The sequence below is a fragment of the Chaetodon trifascialis genome, chromosome 21 (genome assembly GCF_039877785.1).
Source record: "Chaetodon trifascialis isolate fChaTrf1 chromosome 21, fChaTrf1.hap1, whole genome shotgun sequence".
Classification (NCBI taxonomy): Eukaryota; Metazoa; Chordata; class Actinopteri; order Chaetodontiformes; family Chaetodontidae; genus Chaetodon; species Chaetodon trifascialis.
Genome location: NC_092076.1, coordinates 1090715 through 1105695, shown reverse-complemented (window position 1 = coordinate 1105695; position 14981 = coordinate 1090715). Strand labels below are relative to the sequence as shown.

General features: G+C 48.8%; 1 protein-coding gene across 8 annotated transcripts in view; it reads right to left on the bottom strand.

The window, feature by feature from the left end:
• The window catches only part of srcin1b (SRC kinase signaling inhibitor 1b), a 71835-nt gene that overhangs the window by 54395 nt on the left and 2459 nt on the right, over positions 1 to 14981 (bottom strand). Inside the window, exon 1 of one of the 8 annotated variants that reach the window (XM_070989955.1) lies at positions 3487 to 3643. The exons of the other annotated variants lie outside the window; for them this stretch is intronic. The gene's annotated coding sequence lies outside the window, so the exon portion shown is untranslated. Of the gene's footprint in view, positions 1 to 3486; positions 3644 to 14981 lie in introns of those variants that run through there. 8 annotated transcript variants of the gene reach the window in all.

Genomic DNA, 14981 nt, shown 5'->3' with positions numbered 1-14981 from the left:
TCAGTCTTGACATGGTCTCAAGCCTGTTTGGACTGTGTAGGTGGTCTTGTTGCATTATGGGTACTGTAAACATGTACTGTCCATCCTGAGGACGGACAGTACAGTGCTCCTCCTCCTCCTCCTCAGTCCTGGTAGGAACAGACTCACAACACTGCAGTGAAACTGATCAGAACTTGGAAGATGGGGTGGCTCATGGCCTGCCTGCTTTCAAAAAAGGCACAACATGCCAAAAATAACAATAATAATAATAATAATAATAATAATACTAGTAAGTCTCCCAGCTGGTGTAAGGTTTACTGAGGGTGAGAATGTGTAGTTCATAAGCAGATGGTGGTTTTAATCCAAATAATTTACTGAAACTGGTCCTTTCCCAGCATACTGTCTAAAAATATGCTCTGCCTGCAGACGGGGGGACGGGGACGGGGGGGGGGGGCAGCATGATGTGCAGATCAGCCTGTTCCTGACTGGAAACATGTTACACCAGTGGTCATGAGTCAACTGGTCTGGGAAAAATGGAGTGGGCCAGGTAATTAACAAGACTGATGTGCTCTGAGGGAAATCCACTCAGCTGAGGAGGCACTTTCAAAGGTGTGTGGTGTGTGTGCGTGTGTGTGTGTGTGTGTGTGTGTGTGTGTGTGCGTGCGTGCGTGTGTGTGTGTCTCTGCCTCCTTGCATGTGTGTGTATTTCTGAATTTCAAAGCTTAAAGTTGCCTCGCTGATAATGAAATCCCACCACCAGAAGTGCCAGCTGCTTATACAAATAACACACAAATCCATAAATAACCATGAGCCCTGATCCACACACTCGTTCTTCTACCTGGCGTCTCAGAAACTCTTTCATCTGTCAACTAGCGTGGATCTCAGGGGACTTGAGTTAAACCTGGGTTCCGTGACCCAGCGGATGTGTAATGTCGCTGCGTATCCGCCACAACAGCGTCCTTAAAGCTGCCGCTCCGTCGGGGACACGAGGAGGACGCTGTGTCACACATGAACTGGAAAGTCTAAACCGTCTCAAGCCCGCAGAATAATTCAGTCCAGCGCCTCGTCAGCTCCTCCAGCATCATTAATGGAGGCGCACTCAGACAGACTGCAGTCCACCTCCGTCTCTGCTTGTTATCCCTGATCTCCTCCGTGCTCTTCATGTCCCCCGTCTCCTCTTAGCCTTTGGCGTGTGAGGCTGACAGCTCAGTGGGCTCCGAGCCAGAGCTGATACTACTGCCTGCTGTAGGTCAGCCTCCCTCTGGGGGGGGCAAACACGCAAAGACAATACGCTTAACAGGAGGCCGTGCCCCGGTGGCTCAGCGGGTCGTGTTCTTGCAGCGCGGCTGGTGTCACATGTCTTCCTCTTTCTCCTGACATGCAGTAATAAAAAAACATGGCTACTGCTGCAGAGCGTGCCAGGCTGCTAAAAGCATGAAGGAAAGGTACTCTCAGCGCGGGCTGTACATTAAGTGATGCATTTAACATCTCTGCAGTGATGGTTAGACTGCATGCACAGGCGCAGTGCATACATACAGGCGCAGGTAACTGAAGCACCTGACAGGTGACAACACTGAGAGCTTTAACTGGGAGCTAAACTACCTCTCATTCCTCCAGTTTAAGGCTGCTGGTATTCTACATGTTTCTAAGCTCGGTCATCTCCTGAAGCTGCTGCAGTTCACACTGAACAGAACTCAAGCAGGAGGAAATGGGGCATTTATTAGGGACTATTTTCAGCGGTGGATTAATATACAAAAGAGCTGCAGTGAGCAGGACGGTGTCATGAGAGCATCACGGCGGCTTCCTGATGTGAAACAGGTGAATCAGAACCGTGTGTGTTCCTGCTGGTTTTGGTGTTTTCATCACATTCGCTGGCCATAAGAAAAACTCATCCTGTCACTGTGTCGGCTGCAGCGCTCCTCAGTTTCCCATCACTCAGACGTACAAACGCCAACTTGTGACGCAGCCATTTTGACCTAAGTGGGTCAAGATGATGCACTTTAAGCGAACACACAACAGGAAGCGCCGCGACCGATTTTTCATGACTGTAACACAGTGTGTGGATCACATCAGCCTCACGGTGGACTGAACTACTCTGCGGCCTGTTTAAACAGTGTCTCATGTGCGTGTATGAGGTTCACGCCCACCCCTGCACAATTAAGATTTCTATATTTTCACATTTCAGGCAGCAGTGGGAGAAAAAAGTTTACTCAGCACCTGTGATGCCACGCAAGGTCGTGCAATCTTAACAAATACATGAAGTACAAATACCTTAACGAATACTTTAAGTGTGAGCAGTTTCATGTGAAAGCAGCAGTGCCGGTTTGTCCCAGCCCCACGTGGTCAGCCTCCATCTAGACGCTTAACTTTTTACAGTGTGCCATTAAGAGATTTGATAGTTTTGAGAAGAATTACACAAGAGATGTTTGGCCTGACTGTGACGTAACTGGAGCTGTTATTTAATTATAAAGCAAAGCCTTATGTAATAAACAGCTAACAGAATCATATTCCAGAGGTCTGGCTTTGCTTCTCGTCTTGAAGCTTCTTGTCAGACAGTCGTGACTCTTTGGAAAGTGACAGATCAAAGAAGTTGGATGGAAAACGTCAGCGGTGACTCAGATTAAAAGCTTGCTTTGCGTTTTCAGGCCATCACAACTTCTTTCCACCATTTTCCAGAAAGAGGCAGGGCCCTGCAGTCTGGAGATGCTGAACTGATATCAAACCAGCATCAAAGTGAATTCTGAAGCCCCAGATTCTGAGTCACCAGATCCTCCAGAACGAGGGGAAACAGAGAACACATGCACTTCAGAAAGCCTGAGACTGACTGGGAGTCAGTGGTGCTACTGGTGTACACACCTGACACACCTCAAATAAACCAACACAGCTGTCTCAGGTGAAGCCTGAGCTCAGAACAGAGCGAGCGCAGCCACGCTGATTCTGTCACACACACACACACACACACACACACACACACACACACACACACACACTCATCACCAGAAGGAATAATCAGCCTGCACGCTCATTTGCATTTCCACCAATTGCAGCAAGTCCCCTGAGCCTGTTCAGCATGTACGGTTATTAATACGACCCCCGAGAAGGAGAGAGAGGATGTGAGGAGTTTGGGGGGTGGGGGGGTCCTCGTGGACAGTGTCCCACATGCTGTAGCCCCCAGCAGGAGCGCCGCCTTCCACTGAAGGTCAGCCCAGGTTATCTGGCCCCCCGCCGCACACTTTTCTCACCCTACATGACAAACAGTGCTCAGTTTGGCTCTTCTCTGCTCTCGCCCCCCCCCACCTCCCCTCTCCTCTCTGCTATCTTTTTTTGGTTCTCTCGGGGCTATGCAAAGAAGCCGGATAATCCTGGCGCATGCAGCCTGCGAGTCTTCTGCAGAGAGCGAGTGGCTCCATCTCCACAGCGACAACCCAAAAACCTGCTGGTGCAGAGTGAGCCGAGACGAGCGAGCGGACAGACGGGCGGACGGACGGACGGACGGACGGAGCGTACCTGGCTCGTGGTCCTGTGCAGGTTGGTGTCCCCCTCTGGCCGAGGCTCTACATGGCAGTGGTGTGTTTGTGCCTGCACATGTGTGTGTGTTGAGGAAGCAGAGGAGAGCTGAGGAGGAGGCGCAGGGTGCAGTGGAGGAGATTGGAGGCAGAGTGCTCAGTGTGAGCTGAGACAGAGCCTGAGCGTCTCCCTCCCTCTCTCTCTCTCTGAGTATAATCCTCTCCACAGTCTACGGGGACGAGCTGCAAATGAACCAGCTCTATCTCTCCCTCTCTCCCTCCACTTCCCTCTTGTTCTGTATCTCGGCTTTGCACATGAGCCCTGAGCAGAATTACCCCCCCCCCGTGCCTCCACCTTGCAGTAGATAAGCCAGAATAGCAGAGAGCACTCTTGCCCTTAATGACTGCCACAACTCTATCGCGCCTTTTTCCCTCCGCTAAGGTCTTTACGGCGCCGCGGCGTCCGGGCTCGCTCGTGTCGCAGTGACTCCTCACGCCGCCGTTCCAGCTGTGCTATTGAGAGAAGCGTGTTTATTGTTTATACAAGCACTTAGGACGCGATAATGCCTCGGCTTGTTTGTGCCGAGGCTTCAGCTGCATTTGAAGTTTTGTGAACTCATTTCTGGCAACGCTTTTAAAGACGCGCTATGCAAATGTTGTTAGTGACTCAGACTATCCTTTATCCCATCTGGAAATGTCTGGCAACATATTAAAACAGGCTGAATGTTTGAGGAGAAAGAGCTCAGCCGCCTCCAGTCGCCTACATTATGTTATTAAACCTATGCTTATGTTAGTAATTCATCCGCTTCATGTAACTGCAGCTTTCCAGCGCTCTCGTGTTTAAAGGCTTCTCCAGCCGAGCTACACAAAGACACTGTTCCACTTAGCACTGCGCTAACGGGCTGTGCTGCTAGCTCTGCTTTCATCTGTGAGGGGTCTCAGATGCACAATATGGCAAAAAGTATGTGGACGATTAATTATAGCAAATTTCAGTTTCAGTTTCAGTTTTTCTTACTCCTAATCTGGGGTTTCGACTGCTGGTTGGACCTGCAAAGCCCTGACCTCCACCCTGCCCCTCTAACATGAACTGGATCACAGACCGTGAGCCGAACATTATGGCCAACATCAGTGCTGGACCTCACTGATGCTCTTGTGGCTGAAGTGGAGCAAATCACTGCAGCAGTTTCCGATAATCCCACGTGGGTGTGATGTTCTGATGTCTGCATACTTTTGGCCATGTTGTGTATCTCTGCCAACACCCCAACACAACAGAGGTGAATAATCTCATCTATGCCGCTCAAAGAATACCAGAAAATGGTGCCAAATGACCATCAGATTTTACCAGAATAACAGAGCAAAGCCCAAAGACTTTCAATTCATATCAGGACAGAGCCCAAAATGCAGGAAGTCATCACGTTTCAGGAGCTGGAATCAGTGAAGTTTTGGCTTAAACTAGGAATAAGTGATTATGAGCATCATAAACAAGTTTGCATTTCGGTTTGGAGGAGGCAGCAGAAGCTTCAAACATCTCAAATGTGATCATTTAACGTCTTCAGGTATTCTTGTGAATACAGCAGGATGTTCTTCATCACTTCCAGATGTCACACCAGGCAGAATTAAGACGTCGTCTCATTACCGCTCTCGTCCGGATACACATACAGTATGCCACCTATTCATGTCATTCACTTCCACTGCTCTTCACTGCTGCAAGTGCAATCAGCGGCATACAGAGCAAATTGGTTGTGATGTTAAGATGAGTTTATTTCCTCCAGCTGGGTTTACAGATCCACGCTGTGACAGCTCCATCCATCTGTACGCGTCTGCCTCTACAGCGTGACTCTGAGTGCGTGTTTAGACCGATTTCCTCTTCCTCCGCGCCCACTCGAACGCTCCCGCTTCCTAATTTAGGCCAAGCGTTCCTCCCCACCCACGCGCTCGGCCCACTGCGTGTATCCGTGATGCTACGGCGCTCCGACGCGTCGAGCCTCTCGCCTCCCCGTGACGGCTGCAGGGTGGAAACGGCGGATTATGAGCGTATCAAATTGGCGAATGTGTTAGCATCACACCAATCGCCTTCACATTTACCCCCACTGGTCAATTATCAGGATAGATAGCTCGCACAGATAATGGCCCTGAACGGCAACTGGACCCGTTTCCTGCTCGGTGGACGGAGGGAGGGGGGAAAGCAAGCATTAGAGATGTTGTGATAAGAAGAAAAAGCTTCTTTCAGCAGAGCTAAAATCAGACGGAGACAGAAAGAAGGGAGAGGCTTTAAAAAAAGGGGGCCTGTATTACTGCAGACTGCCTCTGGATCCAGGCGAGGGGCCCGGGTGGCAGAAATATGGAGGCAGAGGCACACTTGTCATCCCAGTGAAATCACTCTCCAAGGCTGCTGAGGAAGGCGAGAGCTGCACGGTGATGAGATCCTACAGCCTGCGTGTGCGCGCGTGTGCGCGCGTGTGCGCGCGTGTGCGCGCGTGTGCGCGCGTGTGCGTGTGTGTGCGTGCGTGTGCGTGTGTGTGCCATGAACAAGGAAAGCTGCCTGCTGATTACACTGCGCTTCCTTGTGAGCATCTTTGCTCTCACGCCCTCTGCAGATATATCTTCCTCTTAAATCTGCTTCCTCCTCTCTGAACAACACGAGACTCGTGTCGTCAATATTCACTCCGGTGATCCGCAAACCAGCCATTCACTGCAGTGCTATCTGTATTAACTGGCTCTTCTTGTATGGAGTACATTTTCACTGTCTGCCATTTTATTTGGCCGGTAACCTCTAAAATCCCCAGAAATGATCACAGAAATTGGTGATATCACTTGATTAATCAATGAGTTCATCAACAAAAAATTAATTATTTTGATAATGGCTTAGTTGTTTAAGTCATTTCTTACACCAGTGATGACACGCAACAACGATGAATCTGAATTTACTGCTCAGTATGGATTAATCTACTGAGTGTCCTTTACATAAGAAGCAGTGAATAATTGAGCACATGACATGAAAATAGTTTGCTGTTCAGATCTGTTAAATTTTCCATATGCCGTGTTTGTCTCCTCATATTTCTTTCATAATGATCGTGTATGGAAAAAATATCTTTTTGGGCCTGTGGGCATCATGTGAATTCCACCACAATCCATCCACAGCCCGGTGCTGTTCCCGGGGGCTCAGGCCTGAATAGAGAAGACAGAGACTTCGATATGCTTTGAGTGAATTCACCAGCTGACAGCACACCAACAGTCGATCACGGCCACAGAAACAATGAAAGAAGGAGACGAGCTGAGATCCCTCTGAGAAAAGTGACAGAAACAACTCAAAAGTCACAACAACCAACAGTAAAGAACTGCTGTGGGTGAACGAGGCTACGACACGTGAAGATGAAGTGGTTCAGATGTTCTTCTTAAAGTCCAGTAGGCCAAAGATCAGCCATGTTTACTGTTAACGGTGCCAACAACAGCAGGAAGCTCACAGACTTGGTTTATTACCTGAAGCATCAGCATCCAATAAAGCACAGAGAGCTCAGAGTCTCACAAGCGCAATGAAAGCAGCAGAGAGGCACTCAGAGGAACAACAGCAGTAAAGTGCAGTGACGCGACCTGCTGCGTCCAGAGTTACTGAACCAGCAGAGGATGAAGCAGCAGAGGCTGAACCAGCAGAGGCCGGACCAGCACAGGCTGGACCAGGAGAGGCTGAACCAGCAGAGGCAGAACCAGCAGAGGCAGAACCAGGAGAGGCAGAACCAGGAGAGGCTGGACCAGGAGAGGCTGAACCAGCAGAGGCTGAACCAGCAGAGGCAGAACCAGGAGAGGCCGGACCAGCACAGGCTGGACCAGGAGAGGCTGAACCAGCAGAGGCCGAACGAGCAGAGGCTGAACCAGCAGAGGCTGGACCAGCAGAGGCTGGACCAGGAGAGGCTGGACCAGGAGAGGCTGGACCAGGAGAGGCTGAACCAGCAGAGGCTGAGGTGAAGCCTGAGGGGGGTTAGCAGCAGGCTAGCCCCAACAAACACTGAATGAATCCTTCATATCAATTATCAAAGATTTCTTCTGTCTGTTTATATTGTGTGTTTTTTGTTGATGTACGATCGGTGTTTTATTTTGAAAGTTTACCGGATTCTCTACACTGTGTCTGACTTCCTGTCTGGCTCAATGTGCTCAGTGGAGTTTGACAGGTCTCCTGTCTAAACACACTCAGCACATTTTCTCCACGTTTCGGACAAAAACAAGACGTTTGAGGCCATCCTGAGCTCTGGGAAGCACTAACTGACATTTTTTACCATTTTCTAAGATTTTATAGACCAAAAAACAAAAGAATTGATTAATCAAGAAAATAATGGACGGATGAACCGACAATGAAAATAATCTTTAGTTGCAGCCTGATCACATTCATTACACTGAGGCACAGTTAGACATCAAAATAATTGTGGTAATTACAAGATTATTGTAATTATGTTACTGTCAATCAGCTAATGGAATAATTGTTTAATCAGCTGTAGAATCGGCTGTTGGCGTATTTTCAGCTCAAAGAAATCAACAGAAACAGTGAAGGAAACTTTCCTCTTCTGCTCAGGCTGACCTTCATCTCTCTCCTCATCTCAGACGCCCCAGGCTGGACAGGGGCTTTTCACTCGAGGGTCTGATGGGAGTTTCAGGAGGAGCGATCTGACTGATCACCAATGAGTGGCTCTTAAATGTTGTGATTTAGTCATCGATGCGGTCAAGCAGCGCTTCTTTGCTTTCAGCTTGTGTGTCAAAGCTGTCACACCAGATATGAGCTGACGAAGAGGAGGACGAGATCAGAGCTGTCACACAGCACATGTACAAGATACTAGCAGCTAACACGCATGTTCCACATGCAAACACACACGATACATGCAGGCAGCCGCAGACACAGACACTGAAGTCAAGGCTGCTGCAGAGATTCTGGCCAGTTAGAGAGAAGCATTAAGGCCGTTAGCGTCAGGCTAGCAGCTGTGTTTTCATGTTCACACACTGAATCCATTCACTTGTGTTTACATCATCGGTTACTGCATTGATTGTATTTGTCTTTCTTCTCCTTGAAAGTCTTTTTATATAGTTGTGGTGCTACTTTGGATGTTTGTCTCAGCAACAGTAATCAGCTCTCGCTGCTGGACAAACACCACTGTGTTGACTGATGTAGTGCAAACAGCTGTCAGACTGTGGGAATCCTCATCTAATCGAATCTATCTCATCTAATCTACCTGGATTTAAAGCACAGGTACAAGAATAGACATCAGAGTTTGACTGTTTGCTAATAAACAACATTGTTTTATGTTGGGTAAAATGTCAACAACATTATCTAACAAGAGTCCACAGCCACAGAAACACTGAGGCTGTCCTTCAGCACATCAGAGTGCTCGATGCTAACACCAACATGCTAACAGAAACGCTGAGGCTGTCCTTCAGCACATCAGGGAGCTCAATGCTAACACCAACATGCTAACAGAAACACTGAGGCTGTCCTTCAGCACATCAGAGAGCTCGATGCTAACACCAACATGCTAGCAGAAACGAAGAGGCTGTCCTTCAGCACATCAGAGAGCTCGATGCTAACACCAACATGCTCACAAGGACAACGTCGACATGTGGGTGCTCAACAGCTACAGCATTCATCACGTTCTCTATCTTAGATTAATGCGTTAGCATGCTAACATTTTGTGACGGTGGAGCTACGCGATAAGCTACGAGGATCATCAAGGTCATCTGAGGTCATCCTCTGAGGAACATGAACATCTGCATGTCTTTCTCTCTGCTTCCGACAGTGATGCAGGAGTGTGCTGCAGGGTCCAGGGTGTGGTCAGGGCGCAGAGACCCTGCTGTCAGGTGTAGTTAAGGTGCACTAAAGGCCACAGCAGGGGGGGTGACAGACTTTAACCAGCCTGGTCACTCTTTAACCTTACGTTAACGACTCTGATCCCAGGTCTGAAAATCAAACGCTTCATTCAGTCCCAGCTCCAGTAGAGCAGTTTTACTGAAGCTTATTGGTCATGGGCCACAAATCCAGCATCGATGTCACTTCTTTAGTGATTTAAGTCACAAACTGTCTCAGTCTCCATCCATACCATATAATCCTGTAATTTGAGCAAATCAGACCCGATGTCTCCCGTGATGTCGGAGCTGTTCTGCCTACGCATCCAGCATGCACAACTCACAGTAAAAGGGAAATATGAGGCGCCGCGCCTGCAGCACGAGCCGATCTCACACAGACAAACGTGCAGAAACGACGAATTTCATAAAACAAATGAAACGTGCACAGGCAGAGGCACTTCCTTCATCCTGCAGCCTCTCTCCTGTCACAGCAACACACCTTCTACCTGCAACAGCGTGTGTGCTCTGTGCGCCCTGATGTGTGACAGTAATGCCATCTGATAGGCTGCTCCCTGCCAGAGATGTTGCTGAAATAGAAATCCCTCATCAAGGACAAAACGTTACAGCTGTGAGAGAAAAACGTGGAGATGAATGTCTGTGATTCAGTCTTTGAGGGAAAGTTGTCAGATTAGACTCAGTGTATTTCCCTCTGCATTGGAGATGCCAGAATATGAGGGAGCAGCCAAGACCTTGAAGTAACCTCCTCACTCTCTCTCTCTCTTACACACACACACACACACACACACACACACACACACACACACACACACACACACACTGCAAAATCCAAAAGCCCATGACAGTTTCTAATGCTCTTCCTATGGTATGTTAAAAGCTGCACGAGAGGCCGTGTGAGGGGAAATCAGCCCGTGCTTTTATGCAGCACAACAGAAAAAACTCACTTCTCTGAGAAAAAAGCTAAAAGATGCAAGAGTGTGTGCACAAACACAATCTGTGTCTCAGATCACCCTCTGCTGAGGGAGACGTGGAGGCTGCAGCCCGAGAAGCTGATTGGCTGATGTGCCCGACGAGCTGGGAATCAAACTTCAACAAGCGTGCACACACACATGCACGCACACACACACACCGTGGACCTGCTTCAAAGGACTCTTTAAAGTGTAACAGTGAATTCTCTCAGACGCAGTTTGTTTACGGGTTTCCATACGAGACGGAGTCATGGGAAAATAACGATGTTCACGCCGACCCGCAGGGTCTTCAGCTCTGTTAGCAGACCTTTATGCACGGCAGACATGTTGACCTTCTGAAGCAGAAACGCAGAGGTGGAACTAACACAATTAGAAATGGATCCATTACGTGTGCTAAGCTGAGAGGCAGCATGTATGTGCCAGCAGCAGGACCCTGGACCGACACAGCTAAACAGTAATTAATATCGTTAGTTACACCTGAGTCAGACGAGCAGCGTCTGCACTGAAGGAACAAGGCCCTGCTGGGACTTCAAGAGGCACTTCACCCATTTCACACACCAAAGTCAATTTATATTCACAGAGAGCAGCGAGCAAAGCATGAGAGCGACGCCAGTGCCGGTGTCTCAGCTCAGGGTGTGGAGTTCTGAGCTGCATTGTGGGAAATGTAGGATCCAGCCTTCTCAGGGACTAAAATGTCTACAGACTGTAGAGACTGCATCAGTGTGTGCTCTTTGAAGTGATCAGTGAGCAGCCTGAGGTGAACACCATGCAGCTACAGTGTGATGTACCGCCTGAGGTTCGACTGACCTCATCCCGCCGAGGCTCACCTCTCAGGTAACGCTGTGATGCCGCTCAATCAAAAACAGTATTTGACAGTCACTGGGATCTACACCCTGATGAACTACATCACCCCCACACGGGTTACAATCATACATTTTAAGACGATAGCCTCCTTAATTATTCTACTTTTATATTGGACATTATGACCCCTCCCTCACCCCAATGAGACATCATCCAACAAAGCGCTGCTCTGGCCAATCAAACGCATGGACGCACACACTCCTGGTGGATTACTTTGTAATGTAAATGCTGTACGTCTGTGGTTCACTGTGATAACTTCCAAAGTAGTCAAATCCCTCCTGGCATTATAAACCACTGCGCGCTGCTAAAAGATGGATTACTCCCAGTGGAAACCCTGGATGGTGTAACTGGTCCCTGAAGAAGAATGACCCCACCAGGCGGCCCCTTCCCTTTTTAAAACACTGAGGAATCAAAGGATCCAAAAATACCACGAAAACGAACCATATTTAATTCAAAATGTGAACAAAGTAAAGGGCTGCTGCCTGCATCTCGACAAAGGTCATCAGAACACATCACTGTCTGACTTCCCAACTCTTCATCACATTCGCTCCTCGGACCCGACACGCTGCACCTCCTCTGCCTCCTCTGTCTGTAAGAGGAGCCCGGTGTCAGTACAGTCAATGAATGAGTCAATGCTACGTGACGCAGCCGCCGTCTGCTCCATTTCATCCTCTAATTCACTCATCCTGTTGTCTAAAGAGGTAGAAGTACAATAAAATCACATTTCTGACCTCAGCGGACGAACACGCCTCCTCTGACTGGTGCACATGATCAGGAATAAAGCTCACGCCCACAAACAGGAGCATCAGAAACCGGTTTGTCAGTGATGTCACCCTGCGGCTGAGGGTCAGACGGCGCTGCAGGGATCTATCATGGACTGAGTCTGCATGTGTGTGATCATCGGCAGAATAACGTGTGGAAACTGTGATAGCCGTGTCGAGCCACTCCCCGTGCAGGCTGTTCAAATGATGGCCGCCACAGCTCCCACATGAAGTCGTTATCAGCACTTTGCGTCCAGCGACTGTCAACTGGAGAAGAGAATGGGACCAGCTGCTGCTGCGACGCTGTGGTGAGCTGATTTATTAGAGAAAAGCCAGCGCCGTCCCTTCCAGGAGAGGCTCCTCTGCTTACTCCCTCCATTTGTCCTCCACTGTACACAACTTCTGGAGGCTGGGATACAGAAATACTGATGACAGAAGCATAAAAGGCTGCTTCACTTCTTTTATCCTCTTCTCCTTCCCAGACAAGGGAAAGTTCTTTTTCACTCCAAGCCTCTTGCATATAATTTGTCTTCATACAGACGGATTTGCCTTCAAGACACTTTTTTAAAAAGAAAACTCTTCTTCGGCACGCAGTGACAGCCGTCAGCATCTGTCCTCCAACAGCATGATGAAAAAGGTCCTCTGTCCTCGTCTCTCCACATTCCTCTGTGCTGTCCATGTGTTCGTCCGATGCCTCAGGTGGCCAGAGGAAATGAGGTTAAGATAAGATGGCGGCACGTTATAGGAAAGAGAATCTGTCGTGACACAGTTTAGAAGACTTAAAGACTTGTACGTCTTCCTGTTTGTGCGTCATCAGTTGGACGCCAAAGCTGGTCGAGGCAGTCACATTTTGAAGTAGATGAAAGATGTCCTGAACGTGGAGACAATCGTCATGCTTTTAACAGAAGTGCATGTTTCACTCTGACCGGAGCTGACGGCCGGCGTGAGCGACGGCCCTGATCCTGAGCTGGCAGTGGAGCTTCTCATCAGCTGTCTCAGCTCCAGAGGCCTCACTGAATAAATGAAACAACATCCACAGACAGACTGCCAAGATTTTCCTGGGTCAGCTTCTCCGAGCAGAGCGAGCCAAATGAACTGAGACTTATTGTTAATAAATCTCATCGCATCTCTGCAGCGAATGTTTCACTGCTCTGTGATCAGGAGGCCAAAGGTCTTTAATTATCCACTGAAACTCTCCTCTTTCCATTGTCAGATCTCACCTGAGGCTGCGACCACAGAGCGTCCCTTAATGTCCTCTATGACAGCAAAGACAACACAGCTCATTTTAAAGCAGAGGAACGTGTTTCCATGTTGTCACATTCGAGCAGTATTTGCCAAACAGGCTGCAGAGTCACTGCTGTTCGACTGAACGAGCGTCCTTGAACAAGAAACTGAAGCTCTGCCAGCTCCACAGGTGCTGCTCTCAGCCAGCACTTCACTCAAAAGGCAATCGCCACAGGATCATTACGCCCCCTTCAAACAGGACGATCTGGACTCTCTGAAGACGCTGCGAGACACGAGCTGAGTCTCAGCAGCCGCAGACGGACCAGACGGCTGCAGACGGACCAAACGGCCGCAGACGGAGCTCAGAGGCAACAAGAGAGGTCAAATGTTTCATCTGCTTTTAATTTAATTTACAGTAAAGATTACTGTTCATGTATGAGGACGCTGGGACAGGTGAGACTGTCCACTGTTGTCTGTCACTGTGCTTGTTTTCTGTGTGAATATATAACTTTGCTACAAACATTAAAAAAATGAATTTGCATGTTTTTGTCTGGAGGAGTCAATAAAAAGGACTGAGTGGCTGGAAGTCATCTGCAAAGGGATCCTGCTGTGATCAGTGGTGGAATGTAACTGAGTACATTTACTCAAGTACTGGACAACTTTAAGGTACTTAACACATATTATCCAAACAAAATATCAATCAACTGATAAATTATGAAGCATCCTTCAGGATTAAGCTGCCAGCAGCACAAACAGTAGTTAAACTTTGCTCCACCTTTACCTGCTGCAACATTAGGAACACCTGAACGCATCAATAATCATAACACACTGATATGGACCATGCACGAGTACTTTTACTCATTAGACGAGTACTGAGACTATCAGTGAGATATTTCGATATTTTGTGCGTTACATGAATTAATCAATAGATAATGGATAAGGTGAGAATCCAGAGGAGGAGCAGATGCTGGGAAAGGCGGAGGTCTGAGGTGTCAGCAGGTGCCTCCATGTGTCAGCAGGTTTAAGGAAGAGGTTCAGCTTTTTACCGTGAAGCGTTCTGTCAGCGGCAGCTTCACCGCTTTCTTCCACATTGTGCCGAATGCTGAGGCCTCTGGTGTCAAGGATGCATTCAGGTACCTGCAGCCTCTGAGAGGAAGCCACATTTCTCCAAAATGTTGTTTTGACTCATGAAAGGAGTCACAGGAAGGAGCATGGAGGATGAAAGGCAGCACAGTGTGGAGCTGTCAGAGAGCAAAGCAGCCCTCTGGAGAAAGACATCCCTGAGTCAACAGTACAGTCGGCTCAGGCTCACCTGGCGGCTCCGCGGCAGCCGCATCAATCAGCCGAGCGACGTCGGCCCCTCTGCTCCTCAGCTTCCTCCCTCTGCCCTTCATCTCGTCCTCCCTTTCTCCGTCTCTCTTCCATCTGCTTCCAGATGTCAACAAGTTTGATCAGGCTGACGTGGGAAAAGAGCTGTTTGGCTGCCGCTCCTCGCTCTGACAGATCCTCCACCCTGCCGCCTCTCCTTCTCTTTTGCTCCCCAGTCACTTATGATTCCAGCACGCTTGATCTGCTACCCACCTCCACTGCCGCCGCCGCCACCCACCCCCTCTCAAACCCTCCTGTGGAGCTGGAGGGGGGGGGGCTGTGGTGTGTCATTGAGGTGACATGACTCACACAGTCATGCAGCACAAAGAGATAAGTTTGAGATGTTCAAGGACGACTCTGTAGTCTGTGTTTCAAAACGCTCTGCTCAGAATTAATCCTCTCAGCGCAGAAGTGACGGCCTCAGATCGAACCGCGCTGAATTCTAAGATAGCTGCTACTTTTACAATCCTATC